This window comes from Macrobrachium nipponense, chromosome 21 (genome assembly GCF_015104395.2).
Source record: "Macrobrachium nipponense isolate FS-2020 chromosome 21, ASM1510439v2, whole genome shotgun sequence".
Lineage (NCBI taxonomy): Eukaryota > Metazoa > Arthropoda > Malacostraca > Decapoda > Palaemonidae > Macrobrachium > Macrobrachium nipponense.
In genome coordinates this window covers 7,345,230-7,359,649 of record NC_087212.1, presented here as the reverse complement: position 1 = coordinate 7,359,649, position 14,420 = coordinate 7,345,230, and the positions used below count along the sequence as shown (strand labels likewise).

The window sequence follows — 14,420 nt, the reverse complement described above, 5'->3', positions numbered from 1 at the left end:
TCATACTTAGGAGTGCTTTCAAGATATAGGCTTGGCATAGGCCTAATGATATTCGATTCATGCTGTGATGTGCTTCATGATATTCTGTACCGATAAAACCACACGATAGGTAATGTAGCTATATTGTGTCATCGATATGCCTAAACATATTTGATTTCACAGTCGCTTTTGGATGTTAAAATTATGTGGTAACTTCGTTATTATTATTGTTGTTTTATTAATATTGTTGTATATGTTAGTAAGCTTATTTTCTAAATGGACATGAGTTATTTGTAATCTTATCGAGGCCTTGTAAGATCAGTTTTCGTAACTCTCCTTGATGTCCTTTAATTGCGTGCATGAGAGAGAGAGAGAGAGAGAGAGAGAGAGAGAGAGAGAGAGAGAGAGAGAGAGAGAGAGATCCTGTGTACCACAAGATGATGAAAATAGCAGTTGGACATAGAAAATCTTAGATTTGATATGTAAATGAGGCAGCGAACGACGCAAAGTATTAGCATAAGGTCTTGTCACACCGTTGTTTACCTCTGAATATTACAAAATTATTTGTTGTCGTTGAAGGGCCTGTTAGGCCTATATCCGTGTGAAACCGAGTTAGCATATGATTATGAATACATGAAATTTACTATGTCAGTCCAAGCACGGGGGCTTTATCGACCATGCAGTGCTAAAGAGACTGAAAAGATAAAGACTACCAGAAAATCAAGATGAAGTACACAACCGTGAGAAAAAAATTCCACAGTTGCTCTGAGAAATTTAAGTTTGAAGATAGGATGCCGGAACGGATGGTAAAGTAAACGGCTTAAAAGTAGGCGCAGCTAAGGGCTCCAGGGACGTTGCAAATACCTTTTCAGTCGTGCATAGCGTACCACGTGAGGTGCACTGACGGCCTATCGGGAAAATAGGTTAGCTTCAATGGCTCTTGTTAAGTACATTTTACTTTTTCTGAGTTTTTACATCTTTGATGATTTCCGTTTGAAAACGGGCTGACCGGAATAACTCCGATCGCTGCTGTTTATTGCATATCTCGGAGAGAGAGAGAGAGAGAGAGAGAGAGAGAGAGAGAGAGAGAGAGAATCTACAGTTACTTTGTCTAGGATGTCTCAGTCATCCAAAACACGTAGGCCTATGCCATACATAATGTGCATTAATATCTGGCAGGGGTAGGCCTAATTGTATATGAATAACCAATAGACCTAGTACTACATCCGTCGTGGAGATACATTGGCATGGTGGGCTGCCTGTAATTTTTCGATGACTACCATTTTAACCACTGTCGAACCATTTTAGGTAGAAGTCCCCCATTGAAACACCCTCAATGATACCGTATATCACAAAGTAAAATTCAAATTCAAATTCAAAAAGGTTTATTGATTATATACAAATGGAGTGTAGCAGCATGCTGCTATACCCACTTACAAAATTCAAAAGATTCCAGGCAAAAATAATAATAAATACGTAAATAAAACAAAAAACTAATGAAAAGCAAATATTTTACACGAGAAGAATTTTAACCCAATTTATACAAAAGTAAATGCCAAGCTATAGTGCAAATTTTATACAAATCACATGTTTATAGTACTATAGCAAATTGACAATAGGCAAAAGCCATACAAAACAAATATAACAAAGGTGAATTTGTTATATTTGTTACATAATCTATTCTGGGGTTACGAAACGCTGATAATTTATTACGTTCCATAACATGTTGTAAAGTATGTTTCCGTAACTCACCGCATAATTTACATTTAGAGTTTTCATCATCAGTGTATTCCCAAGAATATTTATATCCCAGACGTAACATCATTATTAAAGTATCTGGTTTAGACAATGCCCTACCGTATACAATATTGCTGTTTTCAGACACAAACAAATAGTGTCTCATACTGACACTACCATTGTTTAAAATTTGTCGTATTTCAGCCGCCTCCCACAAAGACCTCTTGATTTTTAGCCCCCCCCCTTTTTTTTTTATTCTGCTCAGAGTCATTGTGCTTTCTGTATCAATATTATTTTTGTACTGTAGCATCCTTTGCCAAACTATCAGCCATCTCATTCAAATGAATACCAACGTGAGATGGTACCCTGAAAAACTTGGCAAAATACCCTTGATCTAATATTGTATATACAAGTTCTTTACACTTACTAATTCCCTGTCAACTGGATGCTATCTAGAGTTAATTAAGCGCAAGAAGAAGAGCACTCTGGCAATCAACGGAAACAAACACGTCTTTCATCTTGTTTACTACTAAGGCTAACCCTTCATGAATGGCATGTCATTCAGCAGCAGTTGTAGAAGTTTTATCTTTTATTCTTTTTGACAGCGTCTCGTCAGTACTCACATCATTTTCATAATGTTCCCTTATAACCACCCCGCATCCAACTTTGATACCATTCACTGAACCATCACAGTACATATGCATACTATTAGCTTTAGGTAATGTGTTGATTTTAGACAAAATTATTTTTTTCAATTCGTATGTGTTGCTCTCACATTTTTTACAGTCAAGTTTACAAATACTTACATTAATTTTGTAACACAACCACGGCTTCATTGGATCTACTTCTTGTAATTTTACACAAAGTTTTATAATATATTTCATCAATATATTATACAGTTTCTTAAAATACATGTTATATTTAACAGGACAAACTCTATTGCCTGAATAACTATCAACAGCCCTCTTTAAGGTTCTTTCTCCCCTTCTCATCGTACGAAGAGCAGCCATAGCCGCTACCTCTTGTATTCGGTCAACAACATGCAAACACTAATATAGTAGTACTAGGGTATTCGGTTTGGCTCCGGTATGTTTCTCGTTGCTTCCAGTCTCCCTTTTTATTTTATTTTATTTTATTTTTTTCACCGGGTGCGGTTGGCCAGCAAGATGAAGAAACTTCCGAAACGCTTCTCGTCCGTATGATGAATGTACATGTGATAGCAATGCAAAGCTGACGTGATGATACCACGTAAATAATTTACATCCCTCTATGTCCAACTTTTTCTCCGTGTCTATACGAACCCATCGGCTTAGCTTTGAGAGTCTAGAAAATGTAGTTCATTGGTCTGGTTTAACTATTTAATCACATTAAGTAATAGCTCTCTAATATTGTAAAAATGACGTTATTATTGTTTTTGTAGCCGTGTTACGATTACTGTAAATGAGAATGGCCGTTGTTTTTGTTGTGTGTGCAGTTGCCATACATTTACTGAGTACAATATGAGGATGATTGATAATTGTTTTCCTTCATATTTAAAAGTTTGTAATAGGTGCTTTGGAGCAACGACGGGTCAAAACGAGACCCGAGACATGCGAAGCGGGCGGGTCAGTTAGAAGGGACAACGAAGTAATAGTACTATATGAATAGCGAACAGAACGTAAAAGCAATAACAGATTGCTGTGCTAAGATTAAACCTAGACTGATACGTACTTTCCAAATCCGTCATAGGGTTTATCAAACGTCAAGATTCAATTGAAGTTGCAGCAATTACTACTGCTAGGCTACAGCACCGAGGTGCTAGTACTAAACATGGTGGAAGCTCATGTTTAGTACCAGCCCCTCGGCGATCAAAGTATAATATACACCGGTTGTGTGGTCGAAAAATTATGTTAATAAACGATATCTTTGATCACCGAAGGGCTAGTACTAAACACGGCGTCCCCATTGAACTTCCGCCATGTTTAGTACTAGTACCTCGAGGAGGTGACGCGTAGCTAGCAAACCTATTCAGAATGGAACAGACCTACAAGAGCCATTGACGCGAAGAACAGTTCCAAAGAAGTTCTGTTCATTTGAAAGAAATTAAAGAAGACAATAGGAAACATGTCATATCGCCAAGTTTCGGGAACAGCCAAATTATCGGAAAACTTTTTTTATCACCTCTGCTTTGCAGCGTTAGACTGAGCATTACAACTGAATATATTACTTACAAAGACACACCTCAAGGCATTGATTGACATTTGTAGTTACTCTTTGTTTCAGCATTCAAAGCTTTGCAACCTCTCGAATTCACCTTGTTAATATCATGTCCTTTCTTTCTCGTACTTAGTATGTTAGACCATTCTTTATTGAAAGGTCTGTTAATGTGGCGTACGAGTCGATGGTCGTACATCTTAGTGATCTGTGTATTCGTGAACTCCCACATTTCAGCTCGTTTCATAATATTTCATTGTGAGGTAAGCTTGTGCGTCCCGGACGGCCATGGGAGTAATCGCATGGCTACATCCTTGTTTAAGAACGAATCATGACGAACGAAAACGAACCGTAATCTCGGAGCTTCTCGCCGTAAAATCGTGTTGTCGTGCATCAGAAACGAAAGCATTACAATTTTTATTTTTTTATTATTATTTATTTTTTTTTTTACAACTGTCAAAACGGCCCCCGGACTTACTAAGTTCTTTCTCTCTCTCTCTCTCTCTCTCTCTCTCGTCTCTTCTCTTGGTCTCTCATCTCTCTCTCTCTCGTCTTTTATGTTGAGTCGGTAATACCATCCATCTTTACTCGTTTATTTTTATATGCTTTAGTACGAGACGACCGTCGAAGAATCCCGACTGGTTAAATAAACGGTACTGAAACTGGATCCGGCATTGACAATTTGACATGGGAACGTGATATCGGTGTAAGGACCCCTCTGGTTATATTGGCTAGAGAGGACATTAGCGTATGTTTAAAAAGCAGTTAGTGTTTCGTCGCGATACGTTGCATTTGCGAGTTTATTATCCTGTTGGGGGGGGGGGGGGGGGAGAGCGGCTATACAAACGAATTTTTGAAAAGATGAGAGTACTTTCTTTTGTTTCGCTACAATGCTTAATTTTTGAAGATTTTGCATATGTATGCCTATTTATTTTTATTAAATGTATATATATTTATTGATATACTTATAACTTGTTCTTTGGGGAAATGTTTCATTATCATATGTGGTCAGTTTGTTCAGTGAACGCTTCTTTCTTCCGTTAGACTGCAGTCGTAATATCTTTTTTTTATTTATTTATTTTTATTTTTTTTGTCTTTTTCGCTATTAATCTCTGCAAGATTCACGTTCCTCAAATTCTGTAAGTTGCTTTCTTAGATCATGTTTATGAATTGACGGTAGTGTTTTTATGCATGGCATGTTGTATTTTTTTTTTTTTGTTTTTTTTTTCTTTTTCCAGTTTTAAAACCGTTACGCTGTGGATAAAGTCAGCTAGTAGAGTATATTCGCCCCACTGATGTGAGTGTTTATAGCTGTTTATAGCGGGGATAGACTTGCTTTGTTTGCACTCAAGTTACTACTAGCTATTTGCAGTTGGTATAGCGTAAGTTTGCGTTGGTTTGATACGTTTGATGCCCGTTCAAACTTAAAGCTTTGTAAGAGGAATGTTTATTTATGATAAAATGTGGATGAATGATGTAAATTTACATTTATGCATGTTATTTAAATGTTTCAATGCGTACACACCAACGAGGTCAAAGACATGCATACTTGTGTATGTGCATTAGAAGGGTATTATATATAAATTTATGTATATGTCTGTGGAAGGAGAGAAGGTGGTCATGTCAACGTTATTAGAGATAGAATTAAACTGGAAGTGTCGTATGTTGAATATCCGAACAAATGTATATATATGTGTGTGTGTGTTTTGTGGGCGTCTGTGTGTATGTATATATATATATATATATATTATATATATATATATATATATATAATATTTATGTAATATATATATATATAGAATATATATATATGTAATGTATATATATATTATATATATATATATATATATATATATTATAGTAATATATATATATATATATATATATATATATATATATATATATATATATAATATATATATATAGTAGCATATATAAAATGTGTGCACCTTCATGAAAGTGGTGTCACACCAGCTATGGGATGCGCTTGTTCAACTCTGCCACCAATATCGGCTACTCTTTTCCCCGAAATCTGGGTTCGATATGCTCAAAGTTTTCAGAAAATGTTCTCGTTTGTCTCCGAATTGACGAGAATCTTGATCCTCCAAGACAGAGGTTCAGTGCACTTGCAGGACGATGATGGGAGTAGATATTTCGCAGAGTTTATGTCAGCGCCGTTGTTGCCGTAAGCTAGAGAGAGGAATAGCAAGTATTATTCCGCGGGGTACTTGATACCGTCAGTGCCCCTTCACGCGCTACATTATAGGCATTACTTTAGGTTCTCTACAGCGTTCCTTCGACCCATAAATGCAATACCGTTCATTCTATTTTACTTTTTTTTTTTTTACTATACCTCCGTTCATATTCTTTCTCTTTTATCCGCCAGTTCGTCATAGTTGCTGCAACATAATTTTCAGCGCTGAATAACCTCGTAGGTTCCAGCGCTTGGCTTTTGGTTTAAATTTCGTATTCCAGTCCAGTATTGAGAGGTAAAGAGGTACTAATGTCTCCGTAGGGATATTTCTGTTGGATATCTGAATAGGCACGACATGAAATGGATCAAATGTAGTGCAGTGAATCTTATAGAAAATGTTCATTCGGAGAGTTCATATTTGGAAGCTCTTGATTGTATATCTGTGCTTGTTTGTATTACGGTCTCACACAGGTTTTAATGCCGACCAAAAGAGGTATATAGCGTTGGGTCTGATTAGCAGTTGGATGGGTTACCGACGCCTTCGGTATACAAGCCCCTCCTCTCCCCGCCCCCCCCCCCCCCCCCCCCCCCCCCCCCTCCCACGACCATCAGTAGTGCCAAGGCGTTGGGCCAGGAACCCCGTCCCCATATCCTGAAGGAAACCGCCTTCAGGAGACACATCCCCAAAGAGAAGGAAAAAATATCGGGGTCTCGCTTAGGCAAACGCTGTTGTGAATCTGTACGTTGTAAGTAAATATCATCTTAGACCAATGTCATAATCAGCTCAGCGGAAAAGGAAATATCAGTATCCAAGAAATTATGATACAAAAAAAGAAATGACAAGTCAAAAATAATTTTGTTTAAAATTAAATTATATATATATATATATATATATCCATATCTATATATATCTTATATATATATATATATTATATATATATATATATATATATATATATATATATTATATATATATATATATAGACTAAGGAATGTATGGTTTTTCAAATGCAATAAATGCTGTGTGTATTTTAGTATACTGCGTTGTTGTCCTGCTTGCATGCAATGTTACTGCAAAGACGTTGCGATGGTAACAAATCCTCATCAACCAGCATATCTTTTCTATGTAAAAAGGTGTCATTGGACGGCACTGTAAATCAAGATGCCGATGTAAATGAACTTTACTCTTGCTGGTTTCATCAGTGCCGTTAGCATCCCGACGCCCACTGTTTATTGCAGGTTTCACCACATTTTATTTTTTGTCTTATTTAAAAGACAAGGGCGTTACCCTTGTGCTCCAACTCCTTAGGGGGATATAGTGCCGTCGGTGCACCTCACGTGGTGCACTGTAGGCATTACTCAAGGTTCTTTGCAGCGTCCCTTCGGCCCCTATATGAGATTCACATCAACCGTGAATCTCATGTACAGGCCAGTCCTTTACGACGCTTCTGATTGACTGATGATAAGCGAATCACAGGGCTGGGAACTCTCAGTCTTTCTCGAGAGTTCACATAGACAGGATGTATGTTCCTCCTCTACTGATGGAAGACGTAATAACTCAGGAGAGGTGGAACATACATCCTGCCGATGTGAACTCTCTCGAGAGACTGACAGTTTCCAGCTCTGTGATTGGCTTATCAACAGCCAATCAGGAGCGTAGTAAGGGACTGTACTAGACATCAGATGCACGGTTGATGTGAATTTACTATAAGTTGCAACTCCTTCCATTCCTTTTAGTGTACCTCCGTTCGTATTCTCTTTCTTCCATCTTAATTTCCACCCTCTCTTAACAATTGTTTCATAATGCCACTGTTTTGAGGTTATCCTCCAGTTTCGCCTTTCAGTCCTTGTTATTGTCAATTTCTGTTTTAACGCTGAGTGACCTTGTAGGTCCCAGTGCTTGGCCTTTGGCCTAAATTACCAGGGCTTAGAACCGGCATTCATGGTCTTATATTATTCGTGTCTAAAAACTTATAAGGGACTGTCGGAAAATTCCCTTTGATGACAGGACCTTCATCCCTCCCCGCCTTTTTTGCTTGTCGAATATTTAAGGAAGCGTGTGTGTATGTTTTGTATATAATATTATATATATATATATATATATATATATATATATATATATATATATATATATATATATATCTATATTATATATTCTAATACCTATACATAGATGTGTGTAGAGATAATACAACAACTGTGTTTTTGTCTGTCCCAACACAGAAAAAAAATTTATATTTAAAAATACTTCACAAACAATAAAAAGTGTTTTGTTGGCCCCAAACAAAGGAAAACAAAATACATGAAAATAAGTCAGGAATAAAGCTTTCATTATTGAAAGAAGGGTTGCATAATAGGCAGCCATTTAGTACAAAGAGCTATTCGGCTTGATTGAACCTCCATCCAGATGAACGCTGACAGTAACAACGCTGGCAGCAGAAATTGAGAGAAGTTTTTTTTTTTTTTTTTTTCATTTATTGAATTTTATAGATACTTCTAATTCTGAAAGGATACGAAACGAGTATATATACTTATCAACGAAGATATAAGAGACCTAAGAAACCAACGTCTTGTAATTGAGATGAATTTGATTGAATTTTGCAAGGCAACTTCGCGTAGGGAGCGATTGTCTAGTTTCGCCAGTGCGCCTCACGCTGTGCTGTAGACATTTACTTAAGGTTCTTTGCAGCGTCCCTTCGGCCCTTAGCGGCAACCCCTTTCTTTCCCTTTACTGTGCCTCCGTTCATATTCACTTTCTTCCATCTTACTTCAACTTTGTAACAGTTGTTAGATAGTGCAACTGCAAGGTTTTCCGCCTGTTGCGCCTTTAAAATAAAGTGTGTACATATATGTGTGTGCATTCACCCTTGCTTTAAATTTGGGAGACCTTTATAAGAAAAAATTAGGACGATCCACTCTTTATTTTTCACCTCTTTCCCTAACATTATCACTGTCATTCATTAGAATTACTTCATTGATTGATTCATTTATTTTCTGTTTTTTAGCGATATTCAAGATAAACTGGGCTTTTGAAACTATTCTCCACTTCCATGCAAAATTACATCTTATTTTAATCAATCTGAAAATGGGTTTGTTTGGAAGCAAAATTTCAAGCGACGATGCGATGCATTACTTCCCTAAATCATTTTACCATCTACTTAATCACTTATTTATGTTTCTAACGTTTTATTTATGAATTTTTCTTTTTTCTTGTGTAATAACTTAGCCCTTCTTTCTATATTTCCCGTTGTCTTCTGTAGCGTCTTTTAAACGAACACCATATTCTTTGGGAGCTTGAATTTAGTCAGTTCGCTCCTGTAGGCTTATTCAGTATGAGTAGTATTTATCTTCTGAATAATAATAATAATAATAATAATAATAATAATAATAATAATAATAATAATAATAATAATGCAACATTTCCAAAATTCTGCTGCCGCCATAGTTACTGTCACCGCTCGTCATCAATCAAGCCGAATTGCTTTTTGTGTTATATGGCTGCCTATTATGTATCCCGCCTTTCAGTAAGTATAAAGCTGTAACTCCCGACTTTATTTTTACGTACTTTATCCTTCTTTGTTTGGAGCCAACAAACCCACTTTTTAAAAATTATTTGTGATGTATTTTTGAATATATTTTTTCCCGCTGTCGGGACACGACAAAAACATCTTTGTTGTATTATTTTTTTTTCTCGCATTCGTAAAATTTCATTGGGACACGTCGACAGGTCTGTCGTTTGATAAACCCAAATGAATGATCAATAAAGGCATTGTGTGCATTTCATTGTGCTGGAGAACCAGAGGATGGATTTCATTTTCGTTCCGTTCAGCGGAGTGGATGAATATATAAAATATCCACAGATCAAGACCCATACCCATAGGATGTGGTTCTCATACCCCCCGCCCCCAGGGGTATGGATACCCCCTGTTAAGAACCCCTAGTATAGGACATTGCCCAGAAGCACTGAATATGATACCTATAAGTGATCAAATGCAAAAGTAATTCATACCTCCTAAAACGCATTGAAGAGGACAACGTTTATTAATGTATTTGATATGTACCCAACGTGAGCCTAAAGCGATACTTACAAGCGTGTCTGAATTACAGTTTGGTATATTAATTACAATGTTATTAATTGGTAATTAGCGAACGAATTTTCAATACCGCTGTTTACCGATGTGTACTCAAAACGTTTTGATAACAAAGTCATTTGCAATATTTGCCGTAAATTGTTTGGAAGAAGTTTTTGCGGTTTATGCACAGCAATTTGTTTGTTGAAAGGGAAAACCTTTTGGATATCAGTTTTGGCTATTTTTTGTCATAATAGAATTTCAATAAAGAAAAAAAAGAATCTAATATTCGGTGACGATTAGAAACGATTCTTTACAACGAAGTAGCCTGCAGACAAAATTGATTCATGGGATATAATAATAATAGAATCCGAAAGAATCTGATCTTATTTATCCTCTCGCGGGTGACATTAGGGGGACATGACACAGCCACCCATCCCAACCAAACCTGTTTGTCCGCCCCGGGTGGCTAGGGAAAACCTCCACCCTCCTCCTTCAAACCTGTTTGGTCAGCCCCTGGTGGGGGTAGGGGTAGGTTGAGGGATGGAAGACTAGGGAAAACATCACCCTCCTTAAACCTGTTTGTCCGTCCCGGTGGGGCGGGGTAGGAAGGGGATCGGGAGGGTAGGGGACACAACAGCCCAGTGTTCCAGGCCAACAAGCTCATTAGTAATAAACTATTGTGCATGGTTCCAAATTATCTGTCTTACCAATTGATGTTTGAAGCTGGAAGTTCTGCCGGAATCAAAATTATAATACGAAGTATTAACTGTTAAACAAGATTTTTAAGTATAGAAGTACCTTTTAAATCATCTGTAAATAATTCCTTTTGTATGATTAGTTTTACGAAGTATTAATTTTTCAATAATTCCCATTTGAATAATTGGTAAATAATATCCTTTTTTTTTATATAATTGTTAACAGCATTCATTTTTAGATATTTCCCTTTGAAATAATTGGCAGAAAATTTTCTTTATGTACTTGGTAATACGAAGAATTCATTATTAATGTATAATTCCCTTAAAAGCAATTGATAAATAATTGGTAATAGGAAATATTCATTTTTATATATAGCAATTACTTTTTACAAAGTTGATAATACGAAATATTCATTTTTAAAAAACACACCCCTTTTAAATAGCTGGCAAATAATTTCCATTTTGTATGATTTGTAACAGTAATTATTCACATTTAAGTAATCCCCTTTTTAATAATTCAAGGCCTTCCAGATAGCTCGCAAGTCGAATGACATCTTCCAGCCATCCTGAGGATTTGTTATTTTCAAATACGTCAACTTTGTACAAAGACATACTGATGATTTTTAAGGTCGTTCTCAAAATGAATTTTTAAAAAACGTCGACAGTGAACGAACATCCCAGGTAATCCTTTGACAGGGAGGATAATCTGTAGAATGAAGCTTCTCGCTGCTGACGTCAGCTTTACGTAATAGAATCCAGTGAATGTCACTGAGATCGAAGCGTAGTTATTTTTTTTTATATACATTTGCAGGCTGTCTACGTTTTGCGTAATAGACAGTTGCATGCAAGTGGATAAAGTGATTTGGAAAACTGGTGTTGGTACGTGTGTATGTGTATGTTTGTATACAGTCCATATGAATTGATGGTGATACATACATTTCAGTTTCCAAATAATGAGAGAAATACATATTCTTCAAATGCACTTAAGACTATACGTACATATCCAGCTACAAATATAAGTTATACATGACGTTGTCAAAATGTATTGACAGTGATACATACCAGTGCCGAAATTTATTGATAGGGATTCATACCAGTGCCCAAATATATTTACAGTGATAAATACTAGCGCCAAAGTATAAAGAGAATGGTGAATATGCGATATTGCATTGAAAGTGACACTTATCAACGTCACATTGTATTGAAACTGATTTTAGATTGTTGTTAAAGGGCAGCGAGAATAATATTTATCATTCGAAATATACTGAAAGACATTGACGACTTTGTTATAAAGAATTAATAGGCACTGTAATGGGACCTTCACTTCCTCTCGCCCTTAGGGGGTTAGTGCCACCAGTGCACCTCATGCGGTGCACTGTAGGCATTACTTAAGGTTCTTTGCAGCGTCCCTTCTTCCCCTAGCTGTAACCCCTCTCATTCCTTTTATTGTACCTCCGTTCATATTCACTGCCTTCCATCTTACTTTCCACCCTCTCCTAACCGTTGATTCATAGTGCAGTTGCGAGGTTTTCCTCCTGTCACACCTTTCAAATCGTTCTATTGCCGGTTTCCGTTTTTATTCCATTCTTTCTCCTCCTACGTTTGCAAATTATTAATTTTCACCCTTCCGCATTCAACCGTTTGTCCGTAAATATGATTGGAATTACTTTGATTCACGTTTTCTTGCTATTCTAGAAATTAATTTTCTTCGCCTCTTCTTGAAAGCTGCTCTCTTTAAATTGTAATTAAGGTTAGATTATTCTCGAAACACCTGTTGTACCGTATTTAATTAAAACCCGTATGCTCGCTCGTATTACGGACCTGTTGGTACTGCATTTAATTTCTTAGGGTAACTCGTATTATAAGCCGTTTGGTACTGTATTCAATTTTATATGATCGCTCGTATAATGAACCTATTGGCACTGTATTTAATTTTACGTGGCCACTCTTATTATAAGCCTGTTGTTACTGTATTCAATTTCATGTAATCGCTCGTATTATATATCTATTGGCGCTATAATTCTATACCTATTGCTATTATATCAAATTTTATATGATCACTTGTATCACAAAGATATTGCTACTGTATTTAATTCATATTGTCACCCATATTACACTCCTGATGGCATCGTATTTAATTTTATATATGCATGGAAATTAACACTTAACTTTAGTGCCTATTGTAATGATAATGGTAGCAGCTGAAGATGAGTTTTAATAATAATTTTTCAGTAATTTTGCTGTTAAACTTACTGTTTTATGGGAAGTTGCCTTTCCTACAGCTGTCGAAAGAGTTTACAAAGGATAACATGCAGGTAATCTCGTCTATTTATTTTATTACGCATATTAAATGTAACAGGAAATTAATAATTAAGCGCTAATGACTGCTGGTATCGCTGGCATTCAATAAGAGCAAGTATTTACAGGAAGTCTTAGTAGATACCTTGATAACACACACACACTATACTGGTACTCTAAACCTATTATTGATATTATTATTATTATTGATATAGCGTTTCCTTACGCTTAAGAAATATGAGTTTCGTACATCTCTTAATTATCTAGTATACCATGGCATTGTCTTTCCTGCTTAGGTAACGTTATACTGAGAATACTCATCGTACCTGTATGTTGACAAGGTTGACAGTGTTCATTGTTCCTCACTAGGCCTCTATATTATATATATATATATATAAATATACTATATATATATATATATATATATATATATATATAATATATATATATATATGGGGATACAATCCACAATGAAGTAAATTCCTTCTGTAGTTTAAAATATATATTTCTTGTACAGGATTAAAGCTTTCGACCATCAGCTGTGGTCTTGTTCAATAAAATGAACTAGACCACAGCTGATGGTCGTCAGCTTTAATCATGTACAAGAAATATATTTTAAACTACAGAAGGATTTTACTTCATTGTGGGTTGTATCCCCATTTACTTAGAGGTACGACATATATATATATTAATATATATATATATATATATATATATATATATATATATATATATATATATATAGCTACAAATGTTCTTTAATATCCAATTCGCTGTACCTCGGAATTGATATATTTTCATATATGTTAATCGAAGGGGAATTTTTTAGCTGATATTGATTTCGTCCTCTCGTGGGTTCGAACCAGCGCCCAGTGGACAGGAGAAATCAGGACTTCACACCTACTTACACTTTGGATAAGGGTCCAAACTTGCCCAATGTAAAGCAACAAGCTCAAGACGGTTACTGTGGGTTATCAGTGAGTGATGGTGATTTGTGAAAAGTTACTTTTTGTTTATGACGTTTTTATATGATAGTTACGATATTTCACATAGTGAATTTCCTGTGATTAAGTCTTGGTGCTGAAATGCATATTCATTTGCTTGCGTATAATTATTTTGGTTCATCATGCACATATATATTTCCCTATGGATTTGTCTGATTGTCATGGTAATTGCTTTATAGCAAAGAAAGATAAAGGAAAGGAAAACGCATCTGCGAGAAGTTCTGCAGCAAGGAGGCATTCGCGCATG

The 14,420-nt window shown here is 36.0% G+C and overlaps 1 protein-coding gene across 1 annotated transcript in view; it reads left to right on the top strand.

The window, feature by feature from the left end:
* Positions 1 to 14,420, top strand: part of LOC135197747 (uncharacterized) — a 530,867-nt gene that overhangs the window by 625 nt on the left and 515,822 nt on the right. The gene's annotated exons all lie outside the window — the stretch shown is intronic.